Here is a 22,607-nt window from a genome sequence, read left to right as displayed (position 1 = left end):
TCCCTGCAAAACGTTTAAACACTCACATCAGATCTCTGCTGATGGGCCTGGACAACACAAAGGCAGAACAGCATGTTAAGAGACTGTATGGATGAATGTGACGGCCGCTCCGTCTGATTTTTAAAGGACCCGGGTTATGCTAAAACACAGTCCCTCTCCAACCCGCCAACAGCTGACACCTGGCAGGTTTAATCATTGTATTTCTTGTTTTGTTTTTATAATTGAGAGATGAAATTGTGCACATTAAGTGTGCGCATGATGTTTTCAAGGACTTAAACACCGTAGAATGACTAATTTCTAGCCAGCTAGTTATCTGCACTAGGTGATTGCTACATGTGTGCTAAAAACACTCCCCCCACCCCCGCCGCCCCAAACCCAATTGTGGAATCCTTTCATTGTGGCTTTTGATTTTGTTTTGCTTTGCTTTGTCTGGTTTTATTTGGTTGGGATTTGAGGCCTGTTTTCTTTCTTAAGACAAGATCCCAATATGATGTCCAGGATGACTCCAGACTTGTAGCAATCCTCCTGTCTCCGTCTCCCAGGTGCTAGCGTAAGAGGAGTGAGCCATCATGCCTGGCTAACATTTTCTTTTAGGCCTGTTGGCAGAGGTCATTCATCCTTTTGAAGTGAAACCCATGGATGACACAAATCACTCAAGACACCAGGACCCCAAACACTGGACTCACCTAAGTCCTTTTATTGCTGGCCACTCCAGTACACAGCACTGAATCTGTGCAGTAAAAAAATTTGGTAAGGGGCAATCACCATTATGTACAGGGTGACAAACATTTTAGAAACAATTAACATGTTTGTATAAATTTTGAAAACTTTGAATTTTAAAAATTGTATGTTTTGGGAAATCTAGGAGCAATACAGCCTTGGGCCCTCATCCTGAAACCTTAGACTCTATATATATCAAATCGGGAAAAATCATAGCTTCTGCACATGGGTATGATTAGCCAAAGAGTACTTCATCTTTTCATTGGGTTCTTCCATGAATAATTTATGTGACGTAATTTATAACTCCCTTCTACACAGAAGCTATACTACAATGTATATACAGTGTATGTATATATTATACAGTGTATACATATTATACTTATTATGAGTATATGGGTACAATATGAAGAGAGGAGGAAAAGATTGAATAGTAAAAAAGACATAGCCCACACTAATGAGTTCACTAAGTACTTTGTGTGCTTTCAATAGTTAGCATAGCTTCAATTCAAAATCCGTCCTGAAAGGGGCAGTGTCCACATATAATTCCACGAGGGGCTGTTACCTTCCGGGAAGGTCCGCATACGAAATTAAGTTGCACTGTTTGGATACTGGTGTAGGCTGTAGCCCTTTGTAGCTACAAGAAAATTTAATGTGCTTCATTGTTTAAACAAGCATTTTAGATGTACATTTAAAAATTATCAAATAATTTTGAAATTGCTGAGAATTCTGATTCATTGTCTTGAGTCTCAAAGAATAACAAGGTGGGGATTTGAAAACAAGGAAAACTGCCTTTTTTTTTTTGTTGTTAAACTTTATGTCACAATTCTAAAATGTATCCTTGTGGCTGAGTAAATGATGTAGGAAACGAGGAAATAAATCTCCTCCATCTAGATACTTGTTCAAGAATCTGTAGCTACATTGGGAATCTTCCTTGTAGAAGGCATCTCAATTAAACTCCTGACGGAACAACTGTTAGTGTGGCTAATAGTCACTCTCTAGAACAGTGTGTGCCTATTGGCTACTTTACCAAAGAAATAGGCGTTTCTTTACATAACCCTGCTCCTCCCCTCTCATTCTCTCCTATATTCAAATACGCCCCTCTCCAGGATCTAACTATTGAGTTCATGCCAACTTTGAACACACATTCCTTCCACTTCGGCTTTCTTCGTGGTATTACTAGTATATACCACAACACAAATTTTATCTTTGTTTGTTTTTATTTCTCTTTTGTTTCCTTTATGGGGGGGAGCATGGAGAATATCTCCCTATAGCCCAGGATGACCTCAGAGCTGTTAGCCTCCTGCCTCAGCCTCCAAACTTCTAGGATTACAGGCATGAGTCTATGGGGGGCTCACACTCTTGATGCTAGAAGCACAACACCCTCCTCACTAACATGTTTAGGGCCCATTCCCATCATTTGTTTAGACTTTAAAGTTGATCCCACAAGCTATTCCCAACTTTTTCACTGGATTAAGCCAACAGTGGTGTCAAAGTAATGTGAACGACTTGAACCTAACCAATATGGTGGCCTTACTATGTGTTACTGAAGTTCAGTTGTGTTGAAGTGGACAGAGGTCTTTCATTTTTGGATTGCATTCTGTTGATCTGAATATATAAAAAATTATCATATTATCATCTTGCTACAGGTAGACAGAAGTTTTTTTTTTGTTTTTTTTTTTTTTTGTTTTTTTGGAGAGATTGGGGATGAAACCTAGGACCTTACCCATGCCAGGCAAATATTCTCTCAGGGAACTACATTTCCCGCCCATTAGTATTCATTACTCATTGGTTGAAGCCATTTGATAATATAGAGAATGCACTCAAATGGCAATTAACAGTCCACTAACAAGTTTGACAATACCGTTTTGATACTTGCCCGTTAATATTAGAGGCAAGTTCGCAGACTATGGGATATGAAATCAAAGAAATATTAAAAAGTTAAAAAAATAAATAAGTGATTTAGGCTCAAAATACAGCTGTCCAGAACTATATTAATTATAATAATTCTTTGTCGAAATTCTAGCATTAGCTTACAATTAATAATCATTCTTTTAGGATGTGTACTTATTTATTCATCTTTAGTGTTTCTAAGGATCCCATGAGCCAATTACCTATTACAACTAGTACAAAGCCATCAGCCATATAGGGTTATTTAAATTTAAATGAACAAAAAATTAAGCGAAAGAAAATTTTCATTCCTTACATCCAGTGTTCAATGGTTCTATGAAGCTAAATTCTACCACTTGAGAATGTCAATCACAGACATTCTCCACTTTGCACAAAGATGCAAGAGACAGAAGTAGGATCTCCTCTTTATCCCTGTAATGGTGCAGTATTTTACTTAATAAGCCTAACTGGGCTAGTGATGAGCTTGACACAGACACAACACCATCAGCGGTGGCTCGTGCTGCATCTCGTCCATTTGATTTGATCATTTCTCTGTTTTAAAAGATTCATTTTTGTCTTTATTACGTGCGTGCGTGCATGCCTGTGTGTGTGTGTGTGTGTGTGTGTGTGTGTGTGTATGGTGTGTGTGTGTGTATGGTGTGTGTGTGTGTGGTATGGTGTGTGTGTATGGTATGGTGTGTATGTGTGTGTGTGTGTGTCTGTGTGTGTGTATGGTGTGTGTGTGTGTGTGGCTGTGTGTGTGTGGGTGTGATATGTGTGTATGTGTGTGTGTGTATGTGTATGTCTGTGTGTGTCTGTGTGTATATGTATCTGTGTGTGTGTGTGTGTGTGGTGTGTGTGTGTGTGTGTGTATGTGTGTGTTCATTCTCCTGGTTCATTTGGGAGTCCAAAAAAGGAACTGAAATTACAGATAGTTGTAAACTGCCTGACACAGGGAGTTGGGATCTGAACAGGAAGCAACGCTGACCACTGAGCAATCTCTCCAGCCCTGAGACTTGATTATCTCTAAGGAAATGTTAGCAAGCAAGGTCCACCAACGCAAGTAGCATCTGAGACTTCTTACTTGGCCAGTGCCTTTCATCTCCTCTTTCTCACTCCTCACTCAAAGAATAAACAGCCTATGGTCAAACATCTAAACAAATGGAGCAATGTACACAATAAAACCCAGAATAGCTGGATAAGAGAATGGACCAAGCAGGCTATTGTCACAGTGGTTAGGAAGACGTCACTGAAATAAAATCCTTTCCTACTTGGCCCATTGTCCTTACCAGTCCACATTTTGGACTTTAGATTCTTTTATGCATTTATGCAATTATTTACTCTGAGTGCTAAAATTAACATCCAACATGCCACTGTGTTTGCACGGTTATAAATAGATCGACTAATTCCTTAATCAACATATTTTAAAAGACCTTTGATGTTCAAAATTAGATCCATAATTCCAGGGTAATAAGAGGTTTATCATCCTTTAATTTTATCTTGGGGGTCCTACCAAGAGAACATCTATGAAATCTCACCCTGCCTGCCATGATGGGACCACATGGGACAGCATTTGGTGTGCCTTCCATAGGGCAATGCCTCATCCTGGCAGACATAGGGATGCTCAATTGTACCACCCATGACTAAGCATCCTTCCTGAGATGCTGATAGATACCCTACAGTCTTAGTTAGGCCCCAGCTGTATCGTGTGTCAATATGTCTATATGTCTATCTGGATCTGGCTAGTTCCTCCAAGGTAGCTGCTCTCTTGTTCCTCACCTTGAAATAAATGATATTCAACTGTCCTGGGCAAGGGAAATTCAGAAAAGCTAAGTTTAAAACAAAACAATGATCGACAGTTGTAGTTTATTACTAGCACTCCCAAAGAGACAGAGTTCAGACACCTTGCAGGACAAACGGGGAAAAAGGGGGGGGGGAGTTTAGTCAAAGTCCGTGGTATGACCCGGGCAATCATCAAATGGGAGTTTAGCTTGTGGGTTTAGGCAAACCAGTGGACCTGTGGAGTAAGTCAGCAAGCAGCATTTGCCCATTGGAAGATGGTTACCAGAAGTTAAATAGGGAAGATATTTGGCTCTAACCCCGTGAATCCCTGGAAAGCTGAGCCTGCTTCTGGTACAAGGCAGAGAGACTCCTGTTCAAACTTGAAACTGAGGCTACAGAATACGCTTTAAAAAAAATTCTACATTTTATCGTCTTTGCTTGATGGCTGATTTTTTTATTCATTCATTTGCTTGATGAATTCTCTTGAACTCTCTAGCTGAAGACTGTGAGATATGAAGACAGAGGCCACAGAGATGGCTCAGGGAGCATTTGCTGCCCCTGCAAATGACCCGGATGCAGTTCCCAGCAGCCACGGAGTGGTTCGCAAACATCAGTAACTCCATTTGGGGGACCAAACACCCTCTACTGACTTTGGTGGGCACCAGGCATCATGCGCCACACATACACAGATTCAGGCAAAACACTCATGCATAGAAAATAACTTTTTTTATTTGATATTTTTTATTTACATTTCAAATGTTATCCCCTTTCCTGGTTTCCCAACCATAATCCCCTTATCCCAACCTCCCTCCCCCTTCTTCTATGAGGGTGTTCCCCCCACCCAATCATCCACTCCTTCCCACCACCCCGCCCTGACATTCCCCTATACTGGGGGATCCAGCCTTGGCAGGACCAAGGGCTTCTCTTCCCACTGGTGCCCAACAAGGCCATCCTCTGCTACATATGCAGCTGGAGAAATGGGTCTGTCCATGTGTACTCTTTGGATGGTGGTATAGTCCCTGGGAGCTCTGGTGGGCTGGTATTGCTGTTCTTATGGGGTGGTAAGCCCCTTCAGCTCCTTCAATCCTTTCTCTAACTCCTCCAATGGGGACCCCGTTCTCAGAAAATAAAATTTTAAAATTGTAAACATCAACTCTCATTTATACTTGATGTACCGTTTTGTCTCCAAATAAAGTCATAATCCCCACAAATATTACAGGACTAAATAAATTACCATGCACGCACTGTATGTAACAGAAAGCAGGGACACACTTAGTCAAATTTCAGAGGCTCGTTCTTGCATAGGATTAATTAGTAAGATTAATGACGGTACAACACTAGCCTCATTGGCCTATGGTTGGACTATTCATTTTTTTTAAACTTTAGGAGCTACCCATTGTGTCCTTGCATATGGTACATACAAAGCTATCCCATAACTGAAACAGCATGTCTAGATTAGACATGGAGGCATGGAGTCATTAGCCCATTCATTTTGTTTTATAAGTACATCCAATTATTAGGAAGATGTAAGAATATGAAACACTTAACATATGGCACACCTATGGCATGTGTATGCACATAGGCATAATGTACTCTTTCGCAATGTGTGCTATTCTGCACAGGTGCACATGTATGCATGCAGGGTAAGGCCAGAGAACAAACTTGAGATTTGATCCCTAAGCGCTATCTAGGCTGTCCTGTGACACATGGTCTCACATGCCTGGAACTCCCCCATGCAGGGTAGGCTGGCTGGCCAGAGAACCTGAGAGGTCTTCTGTCTCTGCCTCCCCAGGACCGAGACTATAAGAATGCTACCAGTTTCCTGTAGATGGACGCCAGATCAACTGCAGGCCTTCATGCTTGTAAGGCAAACACATGACCAATTGAGCTATCATCCAAGCATGAGATATTCCTTTTTTCTTTGCTATTTTCACCATAAGAAAGAGCCTACTATATTACTTCTAATTGGGTAATTATTATGCCTAATTGGATTAATTACCCTTGGTTCATGAGAGTCTCCTCACTGACTAGTGCTTTGGCCATCTTTGATTTTATTTACAAACTCAATCATGTTTAATAATGCAATAAACACACATCAGCCAATCACCCAAGTTCAAAATAACAAAACTAGCCATTACTCACATTGTTGGCCCATGGCTCATTGCCCACGGCGGTCACTGCCAAGGTCTCTAACAGCAGGCTAACCTCCATTCGCATTAGGACTTCCATTCTGTGGAACACAAGGCAGATATTAAAAAGGGACGAATTAGGAACACTTTCTTCATAGCCATTAGCGGGCAGAGGAGATAATCTTAATCTCAGATACTGGCCCAAGCACAGATTCATTCATCCCTCCTTCCCTTGCTCCCTCCACCCATCCATCCAACCCTCCATCCATCCATCCCTCTATCCCTCCATCCCTCCATCCATCAATATTATTATTCCAATGAATATGCACGAATTCACTATCAAAAAACCAACCCAAAAGCAATTCTTTTTTTTTATAAACATTGATCCTACACTTCCTGTCCACAAAGGAAACAACAGCCCCTTTTCGAAACAGACCTAAGTACGGAGTTCGAAACACAGCCATCTTTGATCATGGATACAATCTTATCATCATTGCCTGTTTGCTCTTCCCTCTATATTCTGACATTTTAAACACAACAAACACAGATGAACTGAGTGCGAAACTCTGCACATCTCAGTTCATCGGCATGGCTCTTAACACACAGAGGTAAAATAGAAGTTTTGAAAGGCAACAGTTATACATCCGTAAATAAAAATTAACCTTTCGGGCAGAAAGCATTGTTACTGGTCCACTCCTGGGCTCCTTTTGCTTGGCCGTTATCTACTAATTCATTCAATTACTTTTTAACTGCAGACCAAATGCAGCTGAAGTCACCAACCAGTGCAGGACCGCTGACAGTTCCGCACATCGGGGGGGCCATCTTACTCACAGCCCATGGCTGCGACTGCTCTCTTAATATTGCCACACAAACCCAGAGTGGAAGGGCAGTTAGTAGAGGTCAGGGGCATGAAGAACAGGAGTGGGCCAGAGAGTACAGCTCATCTTTGTAAGGACATTGGGTTCTCAGTGGGTAAGGTACAGAGAGTTAACTCTAGTTAACAGTGACATATGTTTAGAATTAACACAGGACATCCAATATACCCTCCTCCCACATACGCGCAGTACAGCGCAGGGTACTGGACACAACACATCAAAGTATAAATACATACAATTTTTATTTTTCGAGTAAACCAACAGAACAGAAAAAAAAAAAAAACCCAGCTTGTCTCCGATCTACCTATGATGCTCTTTAATTTTATGCACAATTAATTTAAATCATGGATAATAATTTCTTCTATACATAACTTTATACCATTCCTTATTACTTCCTGAAGGGAGACCTACAAGGCCTGTCACCCATCCTAAGTGGCCACGTGAGGGCACAGAATGGCAGGAAATGGCTGCTAGACCCTTATGCTCATAAATGTGAGGTTAGGAGACCTGGGTCAATCTTGGTACTTTACTTGAAGGTCTCATACTGATGGACATAAGGCCTGAGGACATTCATACTTGTTCTTTTCTAATTTTTAATAACATGAACAGCCCAGTTGCACTCTGAGCTCTCTTTCTACGTTAGCCACTTGTGTTGGGTTAACCCAGCCCATGGACCACAGTCCCACACGCGTCCTCAGGCCTTATAAATGTCATTTTAATTAGTATTCGATCCACTTAGGAATAGCCACACGTAGCCCCCACCCTCTTGCCCCCATTGTCCTGCTGGCCACACAGACAGTTGTTAACAATGGCTCGTCCCTCCTCCTCTTGCACACATAGCATCAAAACACATGTGTGTTCTTGAAATAGGTTTCGAGAGCCCATGGTCTGCTGAAGATACACACAGCTTGAATTTAGAACATGTCCACCCAGATTTGGTGACAGGACTCGAACCCAGATCCTCACACACATGTGCCGCTTCTACCCAGTCGCAGTCATGAGGCAAGAGTAGCCTCCAAAAATACCCATACTATGAAGTTCACCCCCAGATTCAGTCTTGACTTCTAAGTAGCTGGTTACATCTATATCATTGAGAAGCCTCTCTGTGCCATGTTCCCATCTACAAAACATGCACAGCTCTGACCCCTTAGCAAAGTGCATCCTTCTCTTCAAAGCCAGGCAGAAGCCCTCCCAAAAAAATATCTGAGCCCCTTGCACAAATCTTTGCTCCCGCAACAGTAGCAGCAGCAGCGGTGGCGGCGGCGGCGGCACCTGAGTGATGGTGATAGACAGACAGACAAACCAGGTTCCACCCCAGCAGGCACTCATGAGCTGTGTAACTGCAGAGACGTGACCTGGTCTCTCTGTCTTAGGCCCCGGACTTGTAGGATTTGCAGAGTGAGAACAGCAGTACCTTCCTGGGCCCAACAGGCTGAAGGGCTACCGACCGATGGACCAGGCAGACTGATGGATGGACAGACCGATCCTCAGAGCAACACCAACACTGTCAGCCACCCCCACCCCGCACAACTATCTGCTCAACTAGTCTCCTCCTTAAAGTTAGCCAAACTAACTCTATGCTCAGACCTAGCCATGGGTTTCAGGGAGAAAGGACCTTAGCCCAGGCATGATTGGAAGTTGTTCCTTTGTGGTCAAAATATCATAGTTAAAAAAGGGAAATCTACCCATAGGGACTAGCTTCTGAAAACTAAACCACACTGTAGGGAGTCTGTGCTGTCAGATCAGTTGTTTTATTTTGGTTTTCTTTAGAGGTCTCTTGAAACCCAGGCTGGGCTGAGGATGGTTTTGAACTCGTGATCCTCCTGCTTCCACCTCTTGAGTGCTAGGTTTAGAGAACCTAGAATTATGCAGTGCTGGGGGTTTCCTGAACCCTAAACAAGCACTCTACTAACTGAGCTACACACCCCCAGCACCACACTGCCATGAAATTCTTGAGGTCCACATTGCTCCCCTCTGAGTCAAAGGAGGCTCCCAGTAACCAAGCCAAAGCCAGATCTGTACGCTGCTCCTAGCACGGGGCCTCCGTTAGCGTGAGAGCCCCCTGTGGGCCCCCAGCGGTCCTCAGCATTGTTTGCCTTGCACCCAGCACAGAATGCTCACAGCACACGTTAACCACACATTATTTCGTCTCGTTCCCACAACAGCCCTGTCAATTAGTCATAATTAGCCAATAGTTACTGAATGCAGACACTGTACCGAGCGCCGTGCAGCGTGCAGCGTATGCTGTGCACACACAGACATTCCTCCTCGGGTGTGTGGATACGACAGGGCAGCAGACAGCCTCCCTCCCATTCTGATCCAGGCGACAGGTCTTGATGCTGAGAACGAGGGAAAAAATCCTGTGAGAACGGATCAGCCCTGGGGAAAGCCAGGAAACACTCAGGCTAAAAAAGCACAAGGTATGGGGCTGATGTAGTAACAAGATCCATTGGGGGTGTGGGTGTGGGGCGGGGGGGGGGCAGCTGTCAGGGGAGAAAGTCCCACTCAGGTGGTGAGGTTTGGAGGAAGGTACCAGAAGTCCTGATTTATCCTTTAGCAAACTGAGCCTCAGAGATGTTAACTGACTTGCTGGCGGTCACACAGCAGGGAATAGGTAGAACTAGGCTGTCAATACCCCATGTCGTTATAATGATTACATGGGAACTAAATTATTTTTAAAAACACCTTTTGGGGGCAGAAGCATTTCATGTAGCCCAAGCTGGCTTTGAATTTGCTACATGATATGAACATGAACCTCTGTCCTTCCTGCTTCCACATACACACTTTTACACGGTGCTGGGGGCTTTATGAATTCTAGGCAACCACTCTCCCAGCTAAACTACATCCCAGGCCCCTTTTATGTATTTTATGGGTTCTGGGCCCCCTAATTTATTTTTGTTATTTTTAAACTGCCTATATGTGTGTGCGCGTGCCTCTGCCTACAGAGTACAGAACAGGGGGTCAAATCTATTTGGGGAGGGCAGAGTCTGATGTGAGTTACTGGAACTGAACTTGGGTCCTCTGAAAAAAGCAGGAGACAACTCTTAAATGTACCATTTTTCTCAGCTCCTCAAGTCACGTTAAATGCCTGTTAATGTGGCCAGGAATTGTGGGAATTCATGCCTTTAGCCCCAGCACCCAGGAAGTAGAAGCAGGTGGATCTCTGTAACTCTGAGGCCAGCCTGCTCCACCTAACCAGTTCTAGCACAGCTGGGAATAGACAGTAAGGCTCTGTCTCAAAAGGATTTTTAAAAAAAAAAGGTGCTTTTGGCATTTCCATGTTAAAGCAGGGTTAACTAAGGCACTCAGGTTAATGTGCGTACAGAACGCTCATTGACAGAACCTGACAACCTAGCCCTTCCACATGTGGTTTTTCAAACCCTACCTGCCAAGCCAAAGCCAGTACTGCAGAGGGGCCATTCTCAGAGCCTCTCTGCTCCTTGCCTTGCACCCCCTCAGGCTGAGGAGACATTTTTTTACACCTGCTCCATTAGCATTCAGTCAGAATATAAAATGCAGGAAAACTCACTTGCTCAATTCTCCCTAGGGATGCCAGAGTACGTGTGGCCCCTGCTTGCGTGATAATTACAGATAGAACACACTTGAAAAGATGTTGCTTAGGAAAATAAACTAAAATTCGATTGGATGAGAAGTTTAGCCCCAAAGGGTGCCCCTGACATGAGGGAGTATTAAGGAATGGATTTTTTTTCCTCAGGCGTGGCCATAGAGGAAAGGCAATCTGTCAGAAGTGTGGGCTTAGAGGGAAAAAAGGAGGCTGGGTCTGCATCAGCTCCTTGTAAGACTTCGGGGACAGTGTTTTATCATCTCTAAGCTTTAGTTTCGTCCCCCTTTTGATTGACAGTGGAAAATGCCATCATGGAGGGCGGCTGTGATGATCTAGCATAATAAAAGAACACGAAGTCCAAGAGGAGGGCTGAGCGAGAGGCCAGGGCTCTGGGCTTAGTCATCCAGGAGAGCCAGTGGAGAGGCAGCAGCAGCCTGCTGTTTCACAGCGCACATGTGAGAGCAGCAGGGACTGAGAGCTGACAGGGAGCTTCTCCAGAACCGGAGCTGGGACTGGGTCCTCGTGACCGGGTCTCCTGGACACCTGTTATCTCAGAACCACCTGAGTTAATCGATACAGTCGGAAAGTGAGCAGAAGGCAACTATACTCTTAGCAGTATACTAAAGAGAAAAACCTTCTAGAAGAGCCGGGGAGCCTTTGATCTCGGTGAGAAACTGTCTATTTATTTTATTTTCTCCATCCGTCTGTCTCCCATCCACAGGGAAGCTTGCTGACCTGTGCTAATCCATGCACCATCTTCCCCAGCATTTATCATCCCTACAGCCGCCTCACGAGGTGCTCCTGCATCCTCACACTGAAGTCTAGCCACCGGGAAGACCCTCCATCCTTCCCCCCCTCTCTATTTTGCAAAGGAATTAGACAAACCTGGGCGGCAGCCCTGGCTTCTGCTTACTAGCAGATCTAGAGAAAATGCTTGACCCCCTTCTCATCCCCTCGTCTGTAAGATAATGAGCAATCAGATATAGCCGGGCTGGGAATTAAAAGGGGGGTGGGAGGTGTAGTGTTTTGGTCTCGGCAAATGGTTGTGAAACGTTCGCTCTCTGTGTTTCTGCTGCTGAGTGAGACGGATGCGGGGAGAAAAGCCACTGCGCTTTGCACAACATGAGAGGATGATGTTTTAGAATTACCTGCGAAGGGATATTTCAGCTGTGGCCTGAGCATGTTGGGGAGTGGTCTGTCCTGGTCCCGGACACACAGCAGAGAGTGCCATCTAGTGGACCAACACCCTGTGGGGGTCCAGGACCTAGCCCCCGGGACGGGAGGCTACCCTTGTTGAAAGGTGGCTTAATCAGTCAGGGGCCCTAGCCTGCCAGGCACCTTTTGTTTTGTGGACGGTAGCCAGCTCTGTCTTGTCTATTCAGTCCAACTCCTTTAGAGATTTCCGGGAAAAACAGATAATTCAAGTAACAGCTGTTGGCTGCCGTGTTGATTTTCCGTTTGATATGAGGCTGGGGGATGCGTGTATACCTGTCTCTAATTTGCGGGGTGGCCCTGGGAGGCTCTCAGAATTGGCACCATTTTCAGGGAGAAAAGCAAGGCTCACTGAGGTTGTATTTGGTATAAATCTCTGCGTGTCAGGCTGTACTTACCTTTGAGAAGCCCACAGGCCCCTTGAAAGTGCAGGAAGTACTTTGGACAGAGATCTGAGTAAGCCAATCATAAAAGAAATATATAAGTTCATCAGGAAGATTTGGACACTGCATAGAGGTTAGATGGCAGAAAGAAAAAAAACTGTGAATTTTTTAATTGTGGTAATGGTGTCACACGTATTTTTATGTTACAAATTGGGGCAAGGGGTAGCTTTGTGTTTTTAATGACGGAAAACGGCTCTGCTTAAAGATAAATATCCTGAGATGCACGGAAGAAACAATATGATCTCTAGAATTAGCTTCAAAACTGAGGGCTTGGGCAGTGGGAGTGGAGGGGGTGGGGGGTTGCAGGGCTCAGAGGAAACAGAGAGACGGATGAATTTGGTGGGCACTGCATCTAAATGATGAAATAAATACAAACGTTAAAACTGTGCTGCTTAAGAAAACACTGTTTTCTCTGCGTGTGGTGTCTGAAAAAAAAAAGCCATAATAAAGTCTGACTTTCTTTTTAATCAACAAGTGAGAATGAGGTCTAGGGAGACATTTAACAGCTCAGAGGGGGCTTGGGGTCCAAGCTAAGTGAAGCACGGTATCCTGAGGCTGGTTGACAAGGACCTGAACAGTGTGGGGATTAAAGAAGCTCTCCCTGCAAATTAGGTGAACTGAGGCGAAAGTGTTGGGGGGCACCCTAGGACCAGACACCCACCAGATGCACTCCACCTACTCCCTGGGGGTCTTCCAGCACCATCAGACCCTCCCCCTAGCTGCAAAGACCCCACAGCATCTCCTTAAGGCAGAACCAGCGCCCGTGGGTCTTTCTGCTGGGACACTGTGCCAATTTAGTTAAGAGAACAGCACTGTCACCTGTCACACACATTGAGTAGCCAACTCAGTCACACTGTCTAGTTTTCGTTTTGTTTTGTTTTTTATTTTTAATTAAGCCTCGGCGAAAAGGTAAGAATTGATGCCTCTCCCCGCTAAAGCCTCGCAGCCGCCTCAGCTGCTCTCTCAGCAACACCCCCCTACCCCGCCCCTCACTTTGCTCTCAGTCATAAGACAGCAAACTGACTCACCTTGAGACCCCAAGACCTCCTGGTCCACTAACCCCTTATGACTCTCCACCGTTCCCAGAGCCCACACTTTTCTTGCCCTCCTGCAAAAGCCACAGGCTCTGGCCTCATCTTCACTCTTCCCTTGGGTTTCCTGGGCGCCTGGCCACTTCGCACTGCCTGCAAGCCCTCTCCTTCATCTTTCATTCCTCACTCTGGGAAGCAGACACCGGACAGCTCCGACCCTCAGCCGCTCGTCAGCTCGCCTGCCGCAGCTCTTGCTGCACTGCAGCACGGTCTCTGTGGGAGAGGTGCAGCCTGAAGCCACCCCGGGACACTGTCGCCCCCCGCCCGCCCGCCCGCCCGCTGCCCGCCGCCCGCCGCCCGCCCGCCGGTCCTCTGCATCCGCTGCGGTTAAAAGCGCTGCGCTGCCGCTGCAGAAAGCTAAAGAGTAGGTCCCCTCTTCATGTCTCCCCCCTCCTCATTTAGGAACGCAAAAGCTATAGCCCAAGCAGCCCTGTAGCCCAAGCAGCCCCCTTGTGGCACTTGGGGGCGCCACAGACTCTTGGCTGCTCTTTGAAGATTTCAGACCATTTCCACCGCACCGTGAGTTGGCACAAATCTTAAGTGGCCCAACTCCTATCCGATGCAGAACTCCACTTTCTGCTTCTTTCTCAGAGTCCCTTCTGCACTCCCCTCTCCCCATCTGCATCTCCCTCTGAAGGAAGGGAAGCTGCCCTTGTTCTCCTGTTGAATACAGCTCTGACAAGCAGACAGGTGTCTTGCAACCAAAGCAATAACCAGGAAAGTTTGTGGGAGTGCGATGTCTCTTTGAGGGATGTTTGGTTCCCCTCTCTATGACACAGAAACGTCTCTCAGACAGTTTGGTTTACATTTCTCTCTCCCAGGTGGCTACTTGAGATGAAAGGAAGCTCAGGTTCTAAGTGTATGTCTGGGGAGGGGGTTTGGGGTTCCCACACCATAAAGTGGTTAGTATAGAGCACATCCCTAGTATGAGGGGGCTGCCTTAGGAGGTCTCTGTCCTCAGCTTTAAGTCCCAGTCTCTCAGAGCTGACACTTATCATCGGGAAGCTCACCAGAGCCCTGAAAAATTCCAAGCTCTCTAGCTCGATACCCACTCACACAAACCATAGCCCCCCACTACCCCTACTTATAATTTAATTACAGATGAATAAGGCCCTCTTTGCATCAGGTTAATAATAGCATTTTCATAATCCTCTTCGAATAAGTGCCTACACCTAATTTTGACCCTGCCCTTCAAAGGGACTGGGCCACTAAATAGCTGAGATCTCAAGTATTGCTGGGAGATGCTTATAACTAGTCAATTCATCCCTTGCCCACCCACACTACCTCTCCAACACTTGGCACAGCCTTGCTAGGCAGTCTTCAGCAGCAGGGTGTGGTGGGGAGCCTCGGAGAGCCTTGGGTTTCATCCTGGCCCAACCTCACACCAGCTGAGAGACGGTGAGTATTGGACATCATTGCCTTTTTGTGCCATGGTTTCTTCGCCATTCGAATGTAGATAGATGGTGAGGCTCCTCCTCCCTGTAAAATTTCCCATGTTGACTTCTGGACAGACAGCCCACCCAGCTCAGGGCTTCTTCCAAGGTGACAGAAATCCCAACTGCCATCACCCACCCTCTGATTGCATTGGTGTGTGGCAAAGTATTTCCTGTTTGCTTTCTCATACGAATGATTGCAGCTCGAAGACAGGAAGCCGACTGACCGACCGACCGATCGACCGACCGACTGACTGACAGACCGAGCGATCGGCCGACCGGCCAACTGACATCATCATTTTAACCCTATCCTCATCCTAGTGACCTAGGTGGTAAGAGTGTTGCAGTGTCTGGTGGTGAGAATGAGTGGAGAGTTAGCCTGTTCCCACAGGTTATACCATGCCCTACGCATGCTGCCTTGCCATCCAAAAGCACCCTATCTTAGCTGTCACTTCAAGGGAGTGACAGGGAGGGAATGTCTCCCTTTCCCTGTCTTTCTGCTTTCCCCAAATGCTGTTATAAACCATGCAAATACAGATGTGGGCTCTGCAGGGCTTTCCGATGCCTTCTGCATCTCCTGTGAGTTCCCCGGGCTAAAAGCTGCCTCTGGCTGGCTTGATTTGTGTGATTAAACCTGCAGAGGGGGGCTCTCTCTGCCAGGAGATGTTGCAGCGTGTATAGAGCACGGGGCTTGAAAGGCCAGACTGTTTTCTCTCTGATGACACTTGTTACATGTCGATCTCCTCCTGGATCCCACTGACGACTACACAGGCATTTAGGAAGTGTCTGGTGGAGGCTAAGCTACTCCCATCTGCCTCAGTCCTCACTTTAAGCTGGTGAGAGAAAAACTCCCATGTCCATTTCAATGTCCATTTCGCAGGGAAAGCCTGAGACTGAAAACTAGAGGGAATTGTGTGGCCTCACGGCTGCAGAGGGAGAGTCAAGCATAGCTGTGCAGCTTTCGAGCCCCCTGGCTCTGCTGCAGCTGCTCCTGCAGCTCCCACTTCTGCAGGTCAAACGGAGCTGGCCAGGCAGCCACTGCTCAGTCAGGGGAAAAAAGGTGGGGGGGGCTTTGCATTCAGAGGCTTCTCCCTAGCAACTGGTGAAGGGGCCGAGAGAGAGGGAGAGAGAGAGAGAGAGAGAGAGAGAGAGAGAGAGAGAGAGAGTTAGAGGGGAGAGAGAGAAAGAGAGGAGAGACACGGAGAGAGGGAGAAAGGAGAGGGAGAGAGGGAGGGAGAGGGTCTCAGAGCTTATTGACAGCTAAAGACAGAGCAGCTGCCCCCCCTCCCCTGAGGGGAGCACCACGCCCTCCCCTGGGCTGCTGGGAGAACAGGAGATCACGAGGCTCAGCAACGAAGTGCAGAGAAGCAAATGAGCAGCACCCCCAGATAGGTGTAGAGGCCCCAAATTGGTTTTCAGGGTGGGAGGGGTTCTGTTAGTCACCACAGCAGAGAGCGGACCCTGAAGAGAGTGAGAGAGAGGGAGCTGCCTCCTATAAAGACCTGAGGGCCGAGCCATAAGCAGGCTGCTGTGGAGCCGCAGAGGCTGATGCAGAAGACAAGGGAGGGCTGAGAGGAGCATCTCAGTACGCGAGCCCCCAAGCAGGCTGCCGGGGAGAGGGAGCGCTCTGTTACTAGAGGCACCTGAGCAGAGAGGCAGGCCGGTACGTGATGGGGAGGCTGCAGCCGGTTTCTCTAGCTGGCTGGCAGCCCAAAGGGACAGGCTTTTGAGAAGCTTCCACAGTGCCCAGTCCTGAGCAAACAAGTGGGGCTGGTTGGAGAGGACCTGGCTGGGGTCGGGACAAGGATGGGTGACCTTTGCTGTGACCTTGCCAGGGGTTAAATGGCAATGGCACCCTGATAGGTAGCGTAGTACCACTGAGGCACTGAGGGAGAAAGCACTGTGACTGGGGGTGAGTGCTCGGGGAGATTGGGGTTGGTGGGAGCTGTCCAACTCCTTCTTAAAGGAGGGCCACCTGGAGTGGCCAAGAGTCCTCTCTGCCTGATTGCAAGTCCAGTACTGGCCTGAGTCTTCTGTAAGGTAACAGTCTGGTAAAGAGGGTGGGGGAGAGGCATAGAAAGTCGGGTCTGCCCGGCTGAGGTATCGGCTGGTCATAGGAAAAGCAGGCCACTTTTCTGGAGGCTAGACCCTAGCCACAGAGTCAGATGGCTGCGGCACCATGACCTGCATAGGCTGGGGCCTTGGGAAAGCACCCTCCCCAGTGGTGGAAGGAAGGAGGCTGCACACTGATGGCTGTAGCCTATGATGCTTGTCTGTGGGTGGGGGCTTCATCAGGGGCTATGGGTGGTTCGGGGCTTTTAGCAGATGTGCCTGGGAGCCAGACACACCTGTGCTGTGCAGTTTCCACGGGAGACTCCTGTCCTTACTCTGACTGTTAATGCTCTGGATGTGTGCGTCCTGTGTGAGTGTGTACATTCACAGGGCAGCTGCAAGAGCGGCTGGGCTTCTTGTCTGCGAAATACTCGGCATGGCCTGACCTGACTAAATCTTGAGCAGGGCACATCCCAACGGAGAAAAATTATTTCAAAAGCAGCAGGGAAAGAAATGCAAAATGAAAGAACTGTTCGAGAAAAGTTCCCCTCATCTCTGCTGACTGACTGTCAGGTTCCTGACAACCTGATCCGGGGGCCTCAAGGTCGTTGAGCTGCTCTGACCCACCAAGTGAGGGCAGCATCGTGTTGCAGGTTAGAGAGCCAGGGTCCACATAGACTGACTGGCTGGCTGCTTCTGTGTTAAGGATGCAAGAGAAAAGGGGGAAGTCTGTGCCCCTAGAGCTTTGATGTTGAGTTGTTTTATTGGTGGGGCTGTTGTGGTGTTGTTTGTGATTCAAGGATTTGTGGAGAGCTCTGGACGTGGACATTTGACATTTGGCATGTGACATTCACACATGTCACTGCCCAGGCCGACTTATGTGGGGAGAGGGCCCCAGGGGCCCAGCCTGCATATGTATGTGTGTGTGGGTGCGTGCCTGCGTGCCTGCATGCAGAAGTGCGTCGACACACACACTCACAGGTTGGTGAATATTTCTATTTCCAGGGGACTGAAGAAACTGACAGGGCTCAGAAGTGATTCCCTGTGGATTTGAAAAGTCACCCAAAGTCCATCCCAGGGAGCTGGGGTCACAGGGTAGCAAGCCCTTTAGCCCCTGCTGGGTAGGGAGGGGACATTCCACCGCTGATAAACTCCCATTGCTCAAAGCACAGGGATAAAATACAGGCTTGAGGGGGTTGAGAAATGGGTGTCTGTGGAAAGCAGGGTCGCACACGGAGGAAGCATTTGCCTGACCAGTGAAGAAAGAAAACATTGAAGAGAGAGGAGCCTTTGTGCAGGCAACCAAGGAAGGTCCCTTCTGTGCAAGGGGTGACAGGCAAGTCAGGCACTTCCCCCGAACGCCCAGCACACAGAAGGCTCAGTAAGTGAGGGGCCAGGACTTTCTGTGCCACTGAGAAGCTAAGCGTTCTGGGGGGTCATCTGGAGACCACCCCCACTATTTCTCAGGAGTCACTCTTGCTGCAGGCAGTGAAAGAGGAGACTCCGAACGCTGCCTGTGAGCAATCTGATTTCTTTTATCTATTTATATGAAAATAAGATACACTCCCTACCAAACAACAGGAGACACCAATTAAAAGCAATAGGGCAGCTGGGCTGACCCCAGGTGTTTGAGAAAGAACTGGGCTCCCCTGGGAGGGTCTATAAGGGGTCAGGGGCTTGGGGACAGCAGCGGGGGGGGGGGGGGCTTCATACATTCTGGAGGCTTTTTGCTTTGCGTCTGTCAGTCTTGTTCTCTGAAAAGGCAGAGCTGCCTTGGAGAGGAAGGCATGGGAGGTACTTGGCTGGGCTGAGCTGGGCTGGGCTGCACTGGGCTGGGCTGGGCTGGGCTGGGCAGGGCTGGGCTTGGGAAACTTGGGGTTTTTCTGGGTACCCTGCATGTGTTCCTCCACCAGATGATTTATTTGAGTTATTTTTCTCAGTGACATCTCAACGGGACTGTGTGAGAGAGATGATGGATTTTTAAAGAAAACTGAAAGGAAGGAACCAAAGCACAGAGACACTCCTGAGCTAGCCAAGGACACACAGCACAAGTCCGTTCTGTATCTGGATGGCAGCTAGGATGGGTACTTACGATTCACAAGCCTACTCCTACACTAAGAAAGAAAGGATACCAGCGTCATCTCACCCTACACACACAGCTCAAGCCCTTTGACCCAGAGGCAAGGCTGACTCAAAGACACACAGGTCCACTCTCACCCCTCATGTTTCAGAGCTGATTTGTCCCTGAAGCCATCAACTGCTCTTTCCTAGTCCTACATCCTGATACGAGAGGGCAAGGATGCAGCTGAGAGATTATAGTTACGATGTAAAATTCTTCATGAGTATGAGGGGGATGTATGTGCATGTGTGTGCACAGGAGTGTGCAAATCCGTGTGCAGTATTGCGGCGATATGCAGACTCACCAGCACCATGCAGCAGGCGACACGGCCCTCTGCCTAGAGGGGAGTCTCCAAAGTCAATCCCGGGAAGCACAATAGGGTCTTCTGGAAGGGGCAAGAGAACAGGGTGATTAACCTCTGATCCGATGTGTTAATTACGGGAGTGGGGAGGGGGGAGCGAGCCTCAGAATAGGAAATCCTATGGGCAAAGCATCAGTTGCAGTCCACAGTCTGGGAAATTTTGGACACAGGGTGGGGCACAAGTCTAACCATGGCGGGTACTGTCAGTAGACGGGTGTCAAGCCTATTCTTCAGCATAAGCGCAATGTGTCCAGTGGGGGAAAGTGGTTGAGGTGGGGGAGCATCAGGTGGGCACAAGCCACATACTCAAAGGGACTTTTGTATCAGGTTTTTTTCCTCTCCCCTTGGACTATGTCTGGGAAGTCAGCTAGAGGCTTGGAAGGCTAGATGCTAACAAAATGGTATTTTCAAAAGATCGCTCGATGAAAATGAATCTGTGCAAACCATTTACTCAGCTAGCCCACTGTTAAGGGGCTGGGGTAAACACAGTCAGGGAGGTGTTCCCCGGGTTAGCAACCAGAATGTTCTCTGTGGTGCTATCAGCAAGGGCTCGAAATGAAAACAGCTTAGGTCGTCTTAATCGGCCATCGGTTGAGCTGTATCACATTAATTAAAAATGTGGGTGTGTGCCGTGCCCTCCTCGCTGTTCCACGGAGATACCACTTTTACGAGTGCATTCATGGTTTTATTTTTTAAACACTATAATGAGCAAACAGGAACCCCTGACCTTCCCCGATGAGTAGGATGTTGACCAGGCTTCTATCTGCACGCACTCTCCGGGAAGGGAACAGTACAGCTGGGATTTTCAATAACAGAGCAGGCTGTCGCATACGTACACCGGAATATTAAACAGCTCTTAAAAAGAGGGAAATACGCAAACCTATTGTCTTTTAATGGACCTCTGTATTTTACAATGGGCCAGATTTAATCATGATCTTTTGTTCCAAGACAGTTTCCCATCATGGGTCTGAGGCACGTTGCCTTTTATTCTGATAATGTATGCATTCATATATTCATTTGTAATAATGTCATAAGAACTCGTGAGCTCTCTTCCCAGATCCAAAGCACTCAGCAATTACCTACACCTGCCAGCATAAAGGACCCCCGATTTCAGGGTGGCAGTGAGACGGTTAAATCAGCTCCAGGGGATACAGAAGCCGAGGTGCTGGGTGTCAGAAAGGCTATGCATCCTTGCCATTGCCAAGAACATTCTGGAGGGGAGGAAAACAGGCTGGTACAAAACGTGAAAGGAAGAAAACCAGCGTTGAAATAGCTGGGAAATTCACATGCTCTGCCAATGTGCGTTTAGACGTGTGCAGATGTACAGAAACACGCAGGAGCCCAGGAGGACCGCAGCGGTGAAACGGAGGAGGGGGCTGTAGTCCAGGGAGGGGCTAAGTGCTACAAGCACTCGGAATTTTACCAGCCACCAAATTAATTAGCAGTACCTTTGCTATGCAATTACAATAAATATTTTTGACGTGGCTTTATTATTTTTCTTTTTTTGGTGTGGTTTGGTTATTGATCTGGAGGTTTTTACCAGCAAAACAAAAAAACAAACAAACAAACAAACAAACAAACAAAAAAAAAAAAAAACTGTGAAGGGTGATTAAAACCAACAACCAAAACGGTGTGGGTGCCCAAAGCGAGTTCTAAACACAAAGGGACTCGAGGTTTATCTTTTCCTCTTCCTTTTTTTTTTTCTTTTCTTTTTAAATTTTTATTGGCTGTGCTTCTGCGCTGAAGCCCCCAGCCCCACGCAGCCTGTCAGTGACATGTAGCCAGCAGGTGTGAGCCTATGGCTATGATTTCACCACCAAGCCTACCCTCGGTGTCTGCAATGTACCCATGGGGAAGCCGGGAGGCGGGGGCGGGGGCGGGGGGGCATTTTCCTCTTTGGTTCTTAAGAGGCCCGAAAAGCTAATGCGCTGGCCCACGGTCTAAGGGATTAGCTGTATGGAATGGAAACTGCAGGGGAATGTGACTCGAGATAGATGCTGGCAAAGAGGACAGAGTCCTCCAGAGAAACAGACAGCAGCGAATGTGTCTCAACTGTGGAGCCTGCTTGCTGGCGAAGAGCCGGGGGGGGGGGGGGGGGGGGGGGGGACCTTGCTACGTGCGTGCCCTGACAGTTTGACTCTTCAGCAGTACAAACCACACACCGCATACCAGGAGAGTCGAACCCAGAGGGTCCCACCATCAGCATCACTAGATCATCGAGGTAGTGCAGGGCACCCTGAGCTCCTCAGGAGACCCCCCTCTCTCCGAAGTACCCCGAGTCTCTGCTTGCACACTGAGCTTCAGACCTAGCTTGTGAGGCCCCCTGCAGCTGTCACAGGCTGTCAGAATCTCAGAATGCGCATAGGGCTGAGTGTGTGACAAAGATAATATGATTACACCCACATCTTCAGAAAAGCACTTGATGCTCAGAGACCCTCGGAACGGGGAAAAATATTAACCCTTTCTAAACTCAGCAGTCTCAAGGCTCATCCACCTTTGTCTGCCCTTGCAAAGCCACTGTTTCATTTACTGGGTAACTGTCTCCCCGGAGGAGACACAGTTTTCTGCCATGACTTTAGGCAGGGAAAAAATAAAATCTGAGAGGCTGTTTTAAGTGGTGTTTTGCCTTTGTGGCCAGTCTGTAATCACTTGAGATTCAGATGTTCAGTCCATATGATTTGTGGAATAGGCTCCGTACTTGTGAATACCTTGTGGTAACAGGCAAGGATTTCACAAATGCAAAGTATTTATGACACATATATATCTATATATACATATGTATATATATAATTAAAAAGAAAATAAAAAAGGAATATTCAGATAGAATCTCCCTGTGCTAGTCCTGCAGTCCAGGGTTCCTTCCAGGTGGAAACAGCCTGAAGACAGAACTATTAAAATCTAAAGTTGCCTCCGGAAAACACCACCCACCCTGGGTAGG

General features: G+C 47.3%; 1 long non-coding RNA gene and 3 other non-coding genes across 4 annotated transcripts in view; all 4 read right to left on the bottom strand.

Annotated features, from left to right (window-relative positions):
* LOC102555254 (uncharacterized) overlaps positions 1–13,635 on the bottom strand; it is a 209,357-nt gene extending 195,722 nt beyond the window's left edge. The window contains exons 1-3 of the long non-coding RNA XR_010052361.1: positions 12,569–13,635; positions 9,611–9,732; positions 6,256–6,619 (exon numbers count right to left, since the gene is read on the bottom strand). This is a non-coding gene — a long non-coding RNA (uncharacterized LOC102555254). Of the gene's footprint in view, positions 6,620–9,610; positions 9,733–12,568 lie in introns of the transcript that reaches the window.
* Mir370 (microRNA 370) lies at positions 8,685–8,763 on the bottom strand. The gene has a single exon (NR_032113.1). It is a non-coding gene; the product is annotated as a microRNA 370 (primary transcript).
* A 1,384-nt stretch (positions 13,636–15,019) lies between the features above and the next one.
* On the bottom strand, positions 15,020–15,101 carry Mir1188 (microRNA 1188). The gene has a single exon (NR_037363.1). It is a non-coding gene; the product is annotated as a microRNA 1188 (primary transcript).
* Positions 15,102–15,343: 242 nt separating this feature from the next.
* Positions 15,344–15,439, bottom strand: Mir341 (microRNA 341). Its single transcript, NR_031785.1, has one exon. It is a non-coding gene; the product is annotated as a microRNA 341 (primary transcript).
* Between the last annotated feature and the right edge of the window lie 7,168 nt (positions 15,440–22,607).

The sequence above is a fragment of the Rattus norvegicus genome, chromosome 6, assembly GCF_036323735.1.
Source record: "Rattus norvegicus strain BN/NHsdMcwi chromosome 6, GRCr8, whole genome shotgun sequence".
NCBI lineage: Eukaryota > Metazoa > Chordata > Mammalia > Rodentia > Muridae > Rattus > Rattus norvegicus.
This window is presented reverse-complemented; position numbering and strand designations above follow the sequence as displayed.